This window comes from Protomyctophum bolini (genome assembly GCF_963924005.1).
Source record: "Protomyctophum bolini genome assembly, chromosome: 3".
Classification (NCBI taxonomy): domain Eukaryota; kingdom Metazoa; phylum Chordata; class Actinopteri; order Myctophiformes; family Myctophidae; genus Protomyctophum; species Protomyctophum bolini.
The window spans coordinates 14308371-14323370 of record NC_137864.1 but is presented as its reverse complement, the minus strand read 5'-3'; the positions used below and the strand labels follow the sequence as shown (position 1 = coordinate 14323370).

The window sequence follows — 15000 nt, the reverse complement described above, 5'->3', positions numbered from 1 at the left end:
CACATTAGTTGCCTAATTTAATTACCTACAGACTACCGTGAAAACACTGTCACTATATGGCCTTTACATTAATAACATTATAGGCTACACTATGTATTAATTCTATATTGTAATATTATTTATAAAAATTACAAAATATGAAATAAATACAATTAGTTATTATGACAATAATAGAGTAAGAGTAGAGATATGTCCCGCAAAAACCCAAATGAACATGAATAAATTCCACTACGCAAAGAAGGGTCTCGTTTACATACAGTAAAGCCTGCTCATCATTTCCCGTAAGCGCACAACAAGCGAGCAAACACTCAGACAGAAATGTCAAACTTACTTTCCAGATTGTAGGCTACGGTGTGCGGACGGGACGGACACGCCAGCCAGGTGGCCTATCTTATTCCAGGGACGAGGATGTATATTTTCAGAGCAGCTGTTGTGTGTGTGGGGTATAGCCTAAAACTCGGGTCCCTTGCGGGTGAAACAGTGACGCGTCGCAGGCAAACGGCTCCTCGCTGGTGACACTGACATCAGTCACCCAAAAAAAACAACCGAGAGATCGATCGCGGGGGCAGGCGACTCGACAAAACTTCCCTAAGTTACGAAACTCCTCCGTCTCTCTCTCTCTCTCACTCCCCTCTGTTGTCGTTGTGTGTGTTTGTGCGTGCATATGTGCGTGTGTATGTGCAGTGTGTGAGTGAGCTTCAAGCTTGTCACATGATCTGTAGTCTGTCCATGGGTCGGGCCGCTGGGCGGGACCGGGGCGGCCCACAGGAGGCGAGGGTGGGACAGTACAGGCCTTTGTGTGTGTGTGCACTGTGTGTGTGTGTGTGTGTGTGTGTGTGCGTGTGTGTGTGCGCATGCGTGCGTCACGGTGCGTGCGTGCCTGTGTGTGGCAGGCAGAGCACCATCTGGAGAAGGAAGAGGAAGGCCTGGGTGTGACTGACTGTGACAGCAAACAACTCTTCCCAGAAACAACTACATAAAGCTGTATTATTATTGTTATTATAGTCATTATAACAGTTTCTATAGTGCTATACAACACCGACAGAGTGAGACGGGAGAGAAACAAAGACCCAGGTTGACCGATAACGGACAGACACAAGAATAAAACGCAACACATTTTAGTAAAAGTTGGAGGAGCCAAATCTTAACAGGTGTCTGTTCACACCCCCCCCCCCCCCCAGCCAGTCATAAAGCAGCATACACAAACGACTACAGTATGTCATTACAACTGTACAAAAAAAAAACCCACAGCACACACCTCTGTTTCCAGATGACACACACCTTCGCAGTGAAGCGTGTTCGCGGTGTGTGTATTTATTTGTATGGAGGTCAGTTGTTTTAGCAGGCTGGCAGGCCGGTTAAAACAAGTCACAGCTATGACAGCAGCTGTCATGCCGTGCATGGTTGGTTTCTATAAGACTGAACCTATTTACTCTGTAAAAACATCCACTTAGGCTTATGTCTGATTTAAAGTCGGTTGTGCATCCAGTTACAGACAGACGCGCACCACAGAAAATATATAACGGCCTACTATGAGCAATAGCGGTCTACTATTAAAGCTAACGACAGGCAGTGTGAGCTTGTACATCGGCTGTTTTTTAAAGAAACAATACCATGATATATTTTTAAGATATATATATTTTATTATTAATAAAAATCTTTGTGTTCTGCCACTTATTTGGGGGCCCACTTCCAATACACTCAGGGCCCTGAGGGTATTGTAACCTGTACCACAGGTTGAGAACCACTGCCTTAGATTACTCAATACAGTATGAGAACTAGACCATGTGGAGTGATAGTGACAAGCTTGAGCTTGAGAAATACTGTCGGCATTGTGTTATAAGCCTCAACATTACCCTTGGGCACACTGCACACCACTCGTTGGCATCTTAAAAATATATGGAAACAGAACTGCTGTTCCTTATTGTTGACGATAACTAAATTTAAACTAAACTCTTTCTTTCTATTCTATCCATCCATCCATCTACAACCACTTGTCCGTAGTCGGGTCGTGAGGGCAACAGCTCCACCAGAAAGCTCCAGACTTCCCTCAGAAGTCCCTCCTGAGGGATCCCGAGGCGTTCCAAGGCCAGTGAGTCGATGTGTTTCTTCCAACTGCGCCTTGGTCTGCCCGGGATCTCCTCCCAGTGGGACGTCCCCCTTGGACCTCCCTAGGGAGACGCCCGAGAGGCATCCTAACCAGATGTCCGAACCACCTAAGCTGGCTCCTATCCAAGCGAAAAAGCAGCCCCTCTACTCCGAGTCTCTCTAGAGTGACTGAACTTCTCCCCCTATCTCTAAGGGAGATGCCAGCCACCCGTCGTCAAAAACTCATTTTGGCTTATTCTTTCGGTCATGACCCACACTTCATCATGACCATAGGTGAGAGTAGGAACTCTCGGTAGACAGAGAGCTTTAATTGCCTTCTGGCTCAGTTCTCTTTTTGTCACAACAGTGCGGTACAGCGACTGCAATACCACCCCTGCTGCTCTGATTCTCCGGCAAGACCCCGAGCTGCACAATCAATCGGTTTCCTGCTGAGAACCATGACCTCAGATTTGAAGATGCTGATCCTCATCCCAGCCCCTGTTGACTGCGAACCGGTCCAGTGAAAGCTGAAGGTCTTGGACCGATGGTGCCATCAGGACCACATCATCTGCAAAAAGCAGTGAAGCAAGCCTTATTTTATATAGCTTATAACTAATGAATCACACAGTGACACCGCAGGTGCTGGAATGAAACCACGCACGCACACGCACGCACGCACGCATAGACACGCACGCATGCACGCACGCACACACACACATAAACACATAAACTAGGCTTGCTTCTTTAGCACAAAGGAATGCTTGAGAATGTAAATAAAATAATCTAACCCGACAACAAATGAAAACAAAACTACTTTACTACTATAAGTAAATACAATACACTACAAAAACAAACTTTAAATTGTATTGTATTGTATCGCTTGGCGCTTGATCAACTTCAACAACACCGGCCAGGGGTTTTCAACAGGTGGTCCATGGACCAATGGTGGTCCATGAAGGTATTGCATGTGGTTCTTCACCTGGCATGTTCTTCCCAGTAATGTAGCAAAGTGAAGATGTGTATTTTCTTCCACGGAACAGTGCACTAAACTTTGTGCACTGTTCCGTGGAACTGCGTCAATGTTGTCAGTTTCAGTTTCTTTGGTTAAGAAATTTCCCAGGAAAGGGAGTTAAGAAGGGTACCAACTTGCCTGATTGTCATCATGATTAACGACATGTGCCTATCATGTGTCTGCTCTCTATCAGTATCAGTGGCTCTCGAAAAAAAAAGAAGACCACTTGCATATTTCAGTTAAATAATGTCTAGGCTTGGTATAATTTGTTGCACGTAGTATCGTGCAATGCATGAAATCAAGCCCTTAACTGTCATGATTTCATTTATTTTATTTTCAAAATCTTTTTATCGCAATTTTCAATAACAAATCTCAGAGATCTCAGGGCAGACAAATAATGAAAAGACTATGTTGTTGAGCAACACATGCCCCTCCCCAGACAAAAGAAAAATAAAATAAAATGTTCTCCCTTCAAGTCCCAATTTAGTAAAGCCAATTCCCAATTCCCCAGCCTCTCTACGAGTACTCCATCTCTGTTAACCCCCACAATAAGCCATTGGGAGGGTACAAGTGTGACATGAGTGCTTAATTATGAGTTCTTCTATTGACTTGTGCTTTTGTTTGAAATGTAGTACCAATTCTGCATACTGTGAAATAAAAAAATTCAATCAATCAACATCCACGTAGACAGCCCACTGTACAATGTGCTTATAATGTAACCAAATGGGTCCATTTGGTCACATTTGTACACTCAGAGTTACAAAGGGACTTACAAAAGGACAAATGAACACTGAGGATTTTACTGTGTAATCTCTCAGTGAGCAAATTCCAAAGTATTTTGCCTTCAGCAGGCCTGAGCCAACAGAAGGCATAACATTGCTATCACTTATCAAGGTGTGTTGATTGAAAACAGGAAGTGTGGTATCAAATTATGTTTTTGAAAAGCAAACCAGTTTTTCTGTGGAAACCAACGATGGCTCTACAGTACAGTACATGTCCCCTTATATAACATGCAATGACAGCCACGTACAGTACAGTACGATAGAGTACCCAGTAATGTGCTCATTTGACTACAATTAGGAATATGAAAACATTACCAATCACAATCGATCAGATTCAATAAATCACTTTTGTGCTGCTACTGCTGCAAAAACTGTAAATCAATGTAATAAATCTACTTGATATTGCATGCCTGGAACTGTCAAACATATAATAAAGACATAAAATAATCATAATCATAATCATTCTCTTGCTTTGAGCTAAACTGCATTCATCTTTACAGCAGGAAGCAGCGAAGCATTGCCAATCGCATGCCAATCGCTTCAGCTATGAATCAAATAAAGAATGGCGATGGGCGGGATGAAAGGAGGAGGGAAGCTTGTAAAAGTCAACTTTGGCCCGGGGGAGGAGGTGCACACAACACACACTACGCACAGGCTCTTTCTACAGCAGCTACAATGCAAATAGTAAAACCTGCACCTCAGGGGAGAAGAGGAGATGGGCAGGGCTGCGGGTTTGGTGTGCGTGACTGCCGCCCCTGTGTGTGTGTGTGTGTGTGTGTGTGTGTGTGTGTGTGTGTGTGTGTGTGTGTGTGTGTGTGTATGAGAGAGAGAGAGAGACAGAGAGAGAGAGAGAGTCTAGTAATGGGAGAGAGAGAGAGAGAGAACAGTAAATTTACTACACAGGAGCCAGTGTCACTGTGAGAGGGGTTGGCATAATGGCACACATACCAACACTGGGCTGGGTCTCAACAATGGCTAGGTCTCAACAATAGGCTGACCCTCAGGGCAGATGGCATCAGTAGGACACAAACACACATTGAAACAAATACACTAAAAAATTAGTTTACGCAGACGAGTGCGTGCACACACACACACACACACACACACACACACACACACACACACACACACACACACACACACACACACACACACACACACACACACACACACACACACACACACACACACACACACACACACACACACACACGAGGCCTCATTATGACTGAAGGAGCATGTGGTCTGTGCACTAGTCTACGCTGAGCCAGTAGGAATGCCCACAATACATTTACATGGGATTCAAGGACTGATATAACCTGAGGGCGAGAAGCAACCTCACCCTAAAGGGGCAAGGTTTTTAAATTGACGTTTTCTGGCCGGGTGTAGGGCGAAAAATGTGTGCTAATGTGTGCCTTCATTTTCAGGCCTGTTGAGAACTCTAGTTTTCGCCGGCTGCCGGGGCGTGGCTGCGCTAATGACTTTGGGGCAGGCCCTTCTAGAGTTTGAATGGACAGGTATCAGTCAAAAGGGAGATATCGAAGAGGATGGGGAAGGATCAACATATGGAATGTCAGTACAGGTCAGCTCATATAGAGATCTAAGCCTTAGACTTTTGTTCAAATCAAACGGCACACCTGGCCATTTCAAACACAGGTTGGGAATCAGTTCAGTGTCGTGATCTTCATATATGGAGACAGGCAGCCATGGAGCGTGTCACGAGGTGTGAGGGACTGACTGATATGAAATCCAGGTTTTCATAGTAAACTGTGACCTACAGTCGCAATGACATATTATAGGATAACACTAGTATTTTTGAACTGAGTTCCATGGACAGTGAGGAGTTAGAATGGGCTTGGGGCCAGTAAGGAGTGAGTCGAGTGGCATTTGGAATTATACTGTCTCAGCATTCAATCATATGCAGTATCATACGATAAAAGAGACACAAAGGTTACGGTATAAGAAGGGTGTGGAAAATGCAGGAAAACATAATGGACCTCCATTAAGAGCAGAGAGGTGCCAAAAAAGGCAGAAATTATGGACAAAACCAAATTTAACCACACTTGGTAGAATTGTTCTTCTTAGGTGTGTGCGTGCATGTCGAGTGTGTGTGTGTGTGTGTGTGTGTGTGTGTGTGTGTGTGTGTGTGTGTGTGTGTGTGTGTGTGTGTGTGTGTGTCTGTGTGCGCGTGTGCGAGTGCGTGTGTGTTGCACTGCAGCTTTGTGGTCGTCTGTGTGGCATACAGACAGACGATAGAGCTGTCATTTTATGGAATTTCTGCAGGCTTTTACTGTCATCGTTGGATTACAAGCTTAAAGAGAAATAACACAGTACACTGAGGGGGTGGGGTTAGGTTGGTGGTATGATAGAGAGAGAGAGAGAGAGAGAGAGAGAGAGAGAGAGAGAGAGAGAGAGAGAGAGAGAGAGCATTTGGGAATAGACAGCCCTGTCTTCCATGGAAGTCAAAATACTTGGATTCGTCCTTGTGCTTTCGATTGAAATGTGTACCCATTCTACATACTGTGGATAAAAAAATCAATCAATCAATCAATCAATTAATCAGGGACAGCATGATAGGAAAGAACAGGAAGTCAGAAGAAGTATTTCAGGTGAAACATTCAGGGGTTAAAATAACTTCTGATGAATATTTTCACACACATCCACGCATTACCACACATTGTAAGTATTTATCCATGTACGAAATACACTAATAATACAATAATAAAAATTAAAATATATAAATAAATAAATATAAGGTCCATTATATATTCAGCATTTGACCCACGGACCACCATTTGACGAGATTTAGCCTCTCAGACTCAAAACTATGTTGTTATTGTTGGATAAGAATAGATTTTGTCCACAATTCCATGCTGTATTGATGTTGGTATACCATAGGAGAGACAACAGATCAAACGTTGATCAAAATAACAATTATTCTACATTCTCTAATTGTGCAGACTGTTTAACAAGAATGTAACTATTGAGAGCGACGTAAAATGAACAACTCAACAGTTAACCCATTCTGACCGGGCACCCATTTTGGTGTTGGCATCATGTTATGCTTTAGCTATTGAAAAATAGCAGATCTACAAGCTCATATCGCGCCACCGAGTGGCGCGATACGAGCTTGTAGGTCTGCTATTTTTGAAATATTCGAAGAACGACTGACATTTTTAGAATCTGATCTCAGGTCAGAATGGGTTAATCAGACCAGTGTGTGTCCCGTGGAAACCTCGTAGGAATCTGATCTCAGGTCAGAATGGGTTAAAGCTCTAATAAGGATCGATTTGGTTACCAACTCTCCATCATTTAGCTGGGGACCACCTGGAACCCCCTCAAGGACCACTGGTGGTCCCCGGACCACCTGGAACCCCCTCAAGGACCACTGGTGGTCCCCGGACCACTGGCATGAAAACCACTGCTGCAACAGATACAGTACAAGACCCCACACAGTCCAATTGTCCAAAGGATAACATGCAGCGGAAATAGCAGATCAACATGTTCACAACACGTTACTTTGCTACAGTATATGTTGTGAGCTTATGTCTATTTTCAGCGATGATATCAAGTGTGGAGTCAGTGAAAACTGGAGAGGCCATGTACGGTAGCTCTTGGGAATCTGGCCAACTAGGGCTGTCACGATTATGATGAAATGTTACTTGATGATTTAATTGTCACTCAAATGATTGCGATTAACAATTTAATTGTGTTTCTGTCGTTGAACATTATGAATAAACTATATACAACTAAAAATAGATGTTCTGTTTGGCTTTGAGGCTTGGTAAACAAAAGGTGCAACAGGGCAGATATGACAAATAACACATTACCATATAGGCTACTTGGAGAAAAAACATTAGGCAGAGCTACAAGCTGAAAACGTGTGGCGATGTGACACGTTTTGAGCTTGTATAGATCTGCTTATTTCCACTATGTTGGAAGTTTTTGAAAATGTATTGACATTTTTAACATGGAAATTATTATGACTATTGGCAATTATTCTAATTAAAATGAAAACAACAGTGATTATCTCAAATACATAATTGTGATTATAAGTGTAGAGACTTGGCAACATCGGCATCATCCAGTCGGTCTGGGATTACACGAAAAGACAGAACATATAAGTCAGTCTGGAATTACACAAAGTGACAAAAGTATGTGAGACAGCCTAAATCCACTGAAGAAATACATGTGGCAAGTTCTCCAATATGTTTGGACCATCTACTGTACCCGCAGAGTAACTGGCTTAAAGAACTGTCTTGTAGAAAGCAAGGGGTGGTTATACCAAATTGATTTGAGTGCTCAAAACTATTTCACAGTATTTCACACTGTATATATGCGCGTGCGCACACACACACACACACACACACACACACACACACACACACACACACACACACACACACACACACACACACACACACACACACACACACACACACACACACACACACACACACACACACACACACACACACACACACACACACACACACACACACACACACACACACACACACACACACCTTTTCTGTCCAGGGTGTGAACTGAGGGCGGTTTGCCAATTCCTCCTGCAGTGTAGGCGTGTTCAAGCTATCCACAAAAGGGTAAGCCATAATTAATGTTCAGTTGGCACTATAGCCCTGAGGGCACAGTGCTGACAGGTCTACTGTAGTCTCTACACACGCGCGCAAAGTCTCTCAAGTCAGAGTGGTTTGGAGTATATGTGAGACAACATCAACAGAGAGAAGAATAGAAAGATCTGGATGTTCTTGTGGTTACAATGGAGATCCATTACAACAACAAGAACTGATGCACGCACACACACATACTGATCTTTTTATTGACATGCAGATCAGAGTTGCGTTATCCTGTTAAGAAGTAATTGCTAGTAATTGCTAGAGTCATCTATGGTTTGGACAGATAACAGACAGCTAGAGACGTAGCTCACTGGCCTTGTTTCACCCACCCCACATTCTACCTTGATTACCCTCTCCAGTGCAGTACACCTGTCATATCTACAAAGAAAAACAAAGAAAGAAAGAAAGAAAGAAAGAAAGAAAGAAAGAAAGAAAGAAAGAAAAACACTTGAACGGTCGTGTGACATCATCATCCAACATCATCAACCCAGGATTCCAACATGAGAGTAAAGTGCCAACTTACATGAGTCCATATATACTCCATACAGGTTCACTTCAAAGAGAGATATCATATCTGCCATATGAAACAACATTTTGCCAAACATTACCTTAGATTTAGGTGACAACAAGACAACAGAATACAGTCAAACACTTATGGTCTCTTGATGTTGTCACCCGGTTCATTTCTGATCACAGTACATTCAAGCCCAGGTTGGACAGATACGTGTGTATAAGGTGTAAGAATCTGGCCATGTGTGTACAGCATTCCCAGAACATGCTGTATGTAAATAAGTATAACCTTCACAGAACACAGAGTGGAAATGGGGTCAGCAATCATTTCCAGAGCTTCCTAGACCAACACTCTATATAAATTATAATGTATTTGCAATTTTTGCGTTTTCGTCAAAACACACTCAACTCTGTACACATTATCTATGAAGTCATGTGATCAAGAGGCATCAGAATTCTCATATTTCATTACAAATTGCCTATAGCTGCGTCTTCCAAAATGTTGCGAGCGCTGGGTATAGGCAACCCGGCCGTGAGTTCATATTGTGGAGCTCCATGCAAAGGGACAGCTGAGCAGTTGCAAAACAATGTGTACTGTAAATAATGGCAGAGTACCTAGAAGATGTAGGTTCTAGATAAGAGGGAGCCCACCTGATGCCCCAGGCTGGAGCCATACAGGGCAATAAGGCTCTAATAACAGTGTTTACAATTTGGAATAGATGCAGATGTCTGCCCATTTATTTTATACCCAGAGAGGTTAATTGCCATGATAATTATCAATAGACAGCAGGGCTGAGACACTAACGGAATAATGTCACTTTATGTCAGCACTACAGCGGAGCGGACAGACGGTGAAATCTCTACCGAAGTTCTGATGTCACTCGCTCATCCCCTGGTCCAGGGCCGTAGAAGTTTCATTTTAAATTGTCTCATAAGCATTGTGGTCCAAAAATAAATAAATGTTGATATCAGTGATATTAAATGTCCCAAAACATTTAACAAATATCGGCCACGAATGCAAGTCCAACTAAATACATTGACACGTTGTGAGCTTGTAGACTGGCCATTTTAACTATTAAAAAATGTTTAGCAAAATAGTAAAAAAAAGGCAAAGAAGTTTAGGGATAAGGGGTTTAGTGGTGACGAAAATGACCCTTATCCCTAAACTAATTTGGCATTTTTTTACAATTTTAATAGACCTTTCAAAATAGTTCAAATAGCCGATCTGCAAGCTCACAATGTCTCGATGTAGATCGGCTAGTTAAGAACTATTTTAAAATGTTTGTCAAAATAGTAAAAAAAAGGCAAATACGTTTAGGGATAAGGGATAAGGGTGCCCTTGGTGTAGTCGGGAAAAAGTGTCCAAAGTGAAGTTGTAACCAGTGTCCAGTTCTTTAAGTCGCCTGTGGGTTAAGTAGTTACATTTAGAGATCGGCCTCCAAATGACTTGATCGAAAGTCATATATATAGTACCAGTAAGGGCGAGAAGCGACCTCGGGCGGAACTGTTGAGAACTAGTTTTGGCAGGCCTGTCTAGAGTTTGAATGGACAGGTATCAGTCAAAAGGGAGACATCGAAGAGGAAGGACGAATGGGGAAGGATCAACATTATGGAATGTCAGAACAGGTTCTGACATGTAGGGTTTGAGGTCAGATGTAGAGTTTCTGGCCAATATTGATGACATTATGGGACATTATGGGCTTAAAAACAGCTATCCTGATCGGAGCATCCCTCGTTAAAATGCCATCTTTCCATGATGCTTCTGTTCTTCAAATGTCATCTCCTGCCAGCAGACATGAGTTCATTCAGGAGTCAATACTTTCAGTGAACATGAATATTTTCACACCCAGTTCCACCCACGGCGCCCATGCAATATTGTACTGTAAGTTTATGACGCAGGCCCATACATAGATTGACAGATATTTATACAGTCTATGTCAATAAGATATTTATACAGTCTACAGTCAATAATGTACACGCACACACACGACTTCCAGGGTATGAACTTGGGCAGGATGCCAATTATTCACTATATGTGTACAGTAAGGCGTGTTCAAGCAATCCACAAAAGGGTAAGCCATAATTAATGTTCAGTTGGCACTACCCCTGAGGGTACAGTGTTGACAGGTCTACTGTAGTCTCTACATGCACGCGCAAAGTCTCAGAGGATTGTGTAGGAGTAGATGTTTGTGTATGTGAGACACAACATCACAGAGAGAGAGAGAGAGAGAGAGAGAGAGAGAGAATCTGGGTGTTGAATTGATTGATTGTTGTTATATAATAGATGTAATTACATGCATATCATCGTGTTGATTTATTTTGTTAAGAAATAACTGCTAGTAACCGTCATCCATGGTTTCGACAGACAGGTAACAAACAACTATAAGTACGTAGGCTACAGCTCAGCTCACTGCCCTAGTTTCACCCCCATATGACCTTGATTACCCTCAACAGTTCACCTGTCTTATCTATAAAAGAAACGGACTCATTCTCTCTACAAAGCATATAACTCTATTCTCCCAAGTCACCAATTTGTTCAACTGAACTTTTACCTTCAATGTGGAAGCCAAAGTTATGCCCTTAGCGTACCATATTGACAAGGACAGATAATTTAACATTTTCTGATCAAGTATGCAACCAGAACAACACTAAGTCGGCAGAAGGGGACATTATTGGCATGGGCACTCGCCTGGCTGGCAGGGCGCCTGCCTTGGTTTAACTTGTTTTCATTGTGTTTGCAACTCAATTGATGACCTCGCATCATCAACCCAGAGATGCCAACTCTCACGATTTTATACAGTTTAATTTCAAAGAGAAAAGGTTGCAAAGTAAGGATATTTTCACTATTTTAAAATGTTTAGTTTGGGTTTTGGACATTCCCCCTGACATCAACGATATACTGCACATCCATGTTGTTTCCAAATGGGCATTTCATTTAACGTCTCTGATGAATATGTTTCATGTAAAAATGAACTGAATAGAAACAGTGTAAACAGTTACTGTACCGTTCTTGACATTCCATAATGCTTCATCACTCTTCATCAGTCGGTCGGTGTCTCCTTGGATATGCCGCCAAAATGACTGTAACACAAGGAACAAAAAGACCAGACATTGTGCAAGGGCATGCGTGTGGTCTCCTGTGTGTGTGTGTGTGTGTGTGTGTGTGTGTGTGTGTGTGTGTGTGTGTGCATGCGTATGCGTGTGTACGCGTGCGCTTTTGGGTACTTGTCTCTATCTCTTTAACTTGATCCTAAGATGTTATTTAACAGATGAACTGATACTGAAGTGATACTGTCATAAATAATGGATAATGAATATTGGGACACGTAATTGTGAGAAATTGAAAATACGATCCCTGGGAGTCTGGGACCTTCCAATGAGAGAGAGAAATATAGGACAGCTGTGGGGCTTTGGCACAAAAAAACACTAAACAAAAATGCATAAAACCCAGAGTCTGTGTGTGTGTGTGTGTGTGTCTGTGCACACTATCAAACATGATCTCTGTCTGGAATCGTACGTGGTGCGTCTTTCGAGGGTGTGTTGCACGTTTATGTTGTAACAAGAGGCGAGTATCAGACTGAGGTATGTGTATGGCACATGCTAACATCTCCTTGTAGAACAATCACATCTCTGTCTTTCACAAGCAGACTGACAGTATGGCGTAAAAACAACAACACATACGCAATAAAACACAATCATACAGTAGAAAGTAGAAACATATCACGCTCCTCTCTCTACTGCTCCCAAATCCCATGGGAAACAACACCGTATTTACCCAACGCAGGTAAAGATGGTGCACTGGGAGAAGCAGAGCGAGTGAGCACGAGTTCGATATCTAAAGAAAGCAGAGGGGGTACATTTTCCAAACCACTTAAGCCATATGCACTTCGTAAACAAGTCCATCTAAGCTCACAACGTGCAGCGACATGCTGTGAGCTGGTAGTTCTGCTATTTTCCCTATTTTGTTTTTCTGTAGGAAAAATCTTGACAATTTAGAACAGGTAGTTTCCATGTAATGTGGGAATGGATCCCACCAGCAAATCAAATCCTGTGTGTGTGTGTGTGTGTGTGTGTGTGTGTGTGTGTGTGTGTGTGTGCATGTGTGAGTGAGTGAATGTCATGCTCTTTGCTTGAGATCACCTTGGGGCCTTATTCAACCAATACACATCTAATAGTAGGTTGAAAGGAGAAACCGCACAATAACAGCATTTACAGATCAGAGCTGAAGTTAATCCTCTGAAGAGAAAGGCTATGCTAGGACACAAACCCTGCCATTGCCTTGAGCACCAGTAACAACAAATAGGACATGTTTGATTGCACTGTCTGGCATCACAACATCGAAGCTCATTTGGATGTAAAAGCACACACGTGAACAACCTCATCATCACCACTGCTCCCAACAGTTAGGCTGGAGAAATGCAGAGGACAGAATTCATGTGCTTTATGAGCAAATGTATAGTGACAAATACCCCCAAAACAAATAAACTGGACTAAATGATGATGATTCAAATCATGTACCATGCCTCTTTGGTCCTCGATGTGTTGATTCTGTATCTGCAAGGTTTTACAGTGTGCCTCTACAGGAGGCCAGAGGGTCGGTCGGTCTGCGAGCGCTCGTGCACGCGCGTGCGCGCACGTGCGAGCGCGTGTGTGCCCGGAGGTAATCTCGCTCATCACTCGACCTGCTTCCATTCCATTTCTTTTGTCAGACATACAGTAGGCCTACAGTAATAGAATACAGACCCACCCCATGCATGAGATCCAATAGATCATAGACCAAATAAGAGTTTGAGGTTCCCAATTTAACCATTAGACAGTACATGAGTCAATGGCTGTTCTAACGGTTGGTGACATGACATGTTATTATTCTTATCTATACTACTCCCAACAAAAGAATGATCTCAATTTCCTGACGCACACCCAAACAAACATTAGTGTGCTTTCGTAAAGCAACGCTGATTGACAGTTTGACTTGTGGATCATGAATCAAATGCAATTTATACTCCATCGCACAGCAGTACCGGCAAAGCGACACTTTGCCAAATTCCTTTTCAGTGGATTGTTAGTCTTTAGAAACGCCCTCATTGCTTTTATCTCATCCTAAGACCCGGAGGTCAGATCCCTCCCTTTGCATGACATGAGCTGAAAAAGGATGGATTTCTCCAGACAATAATACCATTAGTTTACAGCATAATCTAAATTAATGGTATTATCATTATTAGTAGGGTGCACGATTATGAAATTATGACCAATATCTGATCTCCAATTATTTGTAGGGTCATACAGATTCTGACCGATTCAGATATTATGTAGAGGACCACGATGGGAAAAAACCTAGGCCCTAGGGCCTCTTGGCCCATAGGCTCTAGGGGCCTCGTGGCCCTATAGGGGGCCTCTTGGCCTGTTAATAAAGTCTATACTCTGTTTTCACAACTGAATGACTACTGAATGAGATGAGATGAGATTAATTTAATGTAGAAAAATGTAAAGTTTATTTTTACTTAAGTCCTAGGCACTTTTGATTTATATTGAACTCATTGAATTTTTACATATTTCATTGTATTTTAGCTGGTGAAAACCGATTAAATAATCCGTATTATTTTATGACCAATCCGATACCGATATGGCATTTATACGGCCTATTCCGATTATACTACCGATTATATCGTTCATCCCAAATTATTAGCCTATTATCTATCTAATTAGTTGCTATTGTTAGCACAGTCTATGGAGCATACAACAGCAACGTTGCTTGTACCTGCAGTGGGGTGACAATACATGAATTCATAAAAACAGTAAAAAAAGACGGGGTGTGAACATTGTTCTTCCGCTACTGATCAGTATGGCTTTGGCATTGCAGAACATAACTCATAACTCGAAGAATTCACCTGGGAGATCAGACGAGGGAGCTAGACTTTTGAAATGATTCAGTTTCAAGGGTTGACAATAGAATAACATTCAGCCCCGG

At 42.4% G+C, this 15000-nt stretch overlaps 1 protein-coding gene across 2 annotated transcripts in view; it reads right to left on the bottom strand.

Moving 5' to 3' along the window:
* Positions 1–687, bottom strand: part of klf3 (Kruppel like factor 3 (basic)) — a 23051-nt gene extending 22364 nt beyond the window's left edge. For both annotated transcript variants that reach the window (XM_080760582.1, XM_080760583.1), the window contains exon 1: positions 332–687. The gene's annotated coding sequence lies outside the window, so the exon portion shown is untranslated. The remainder of the gene's footprint in view (positions 1–331) is intronic.
* Positions 688–15000: the final 14313 nt, after the last annotated feature.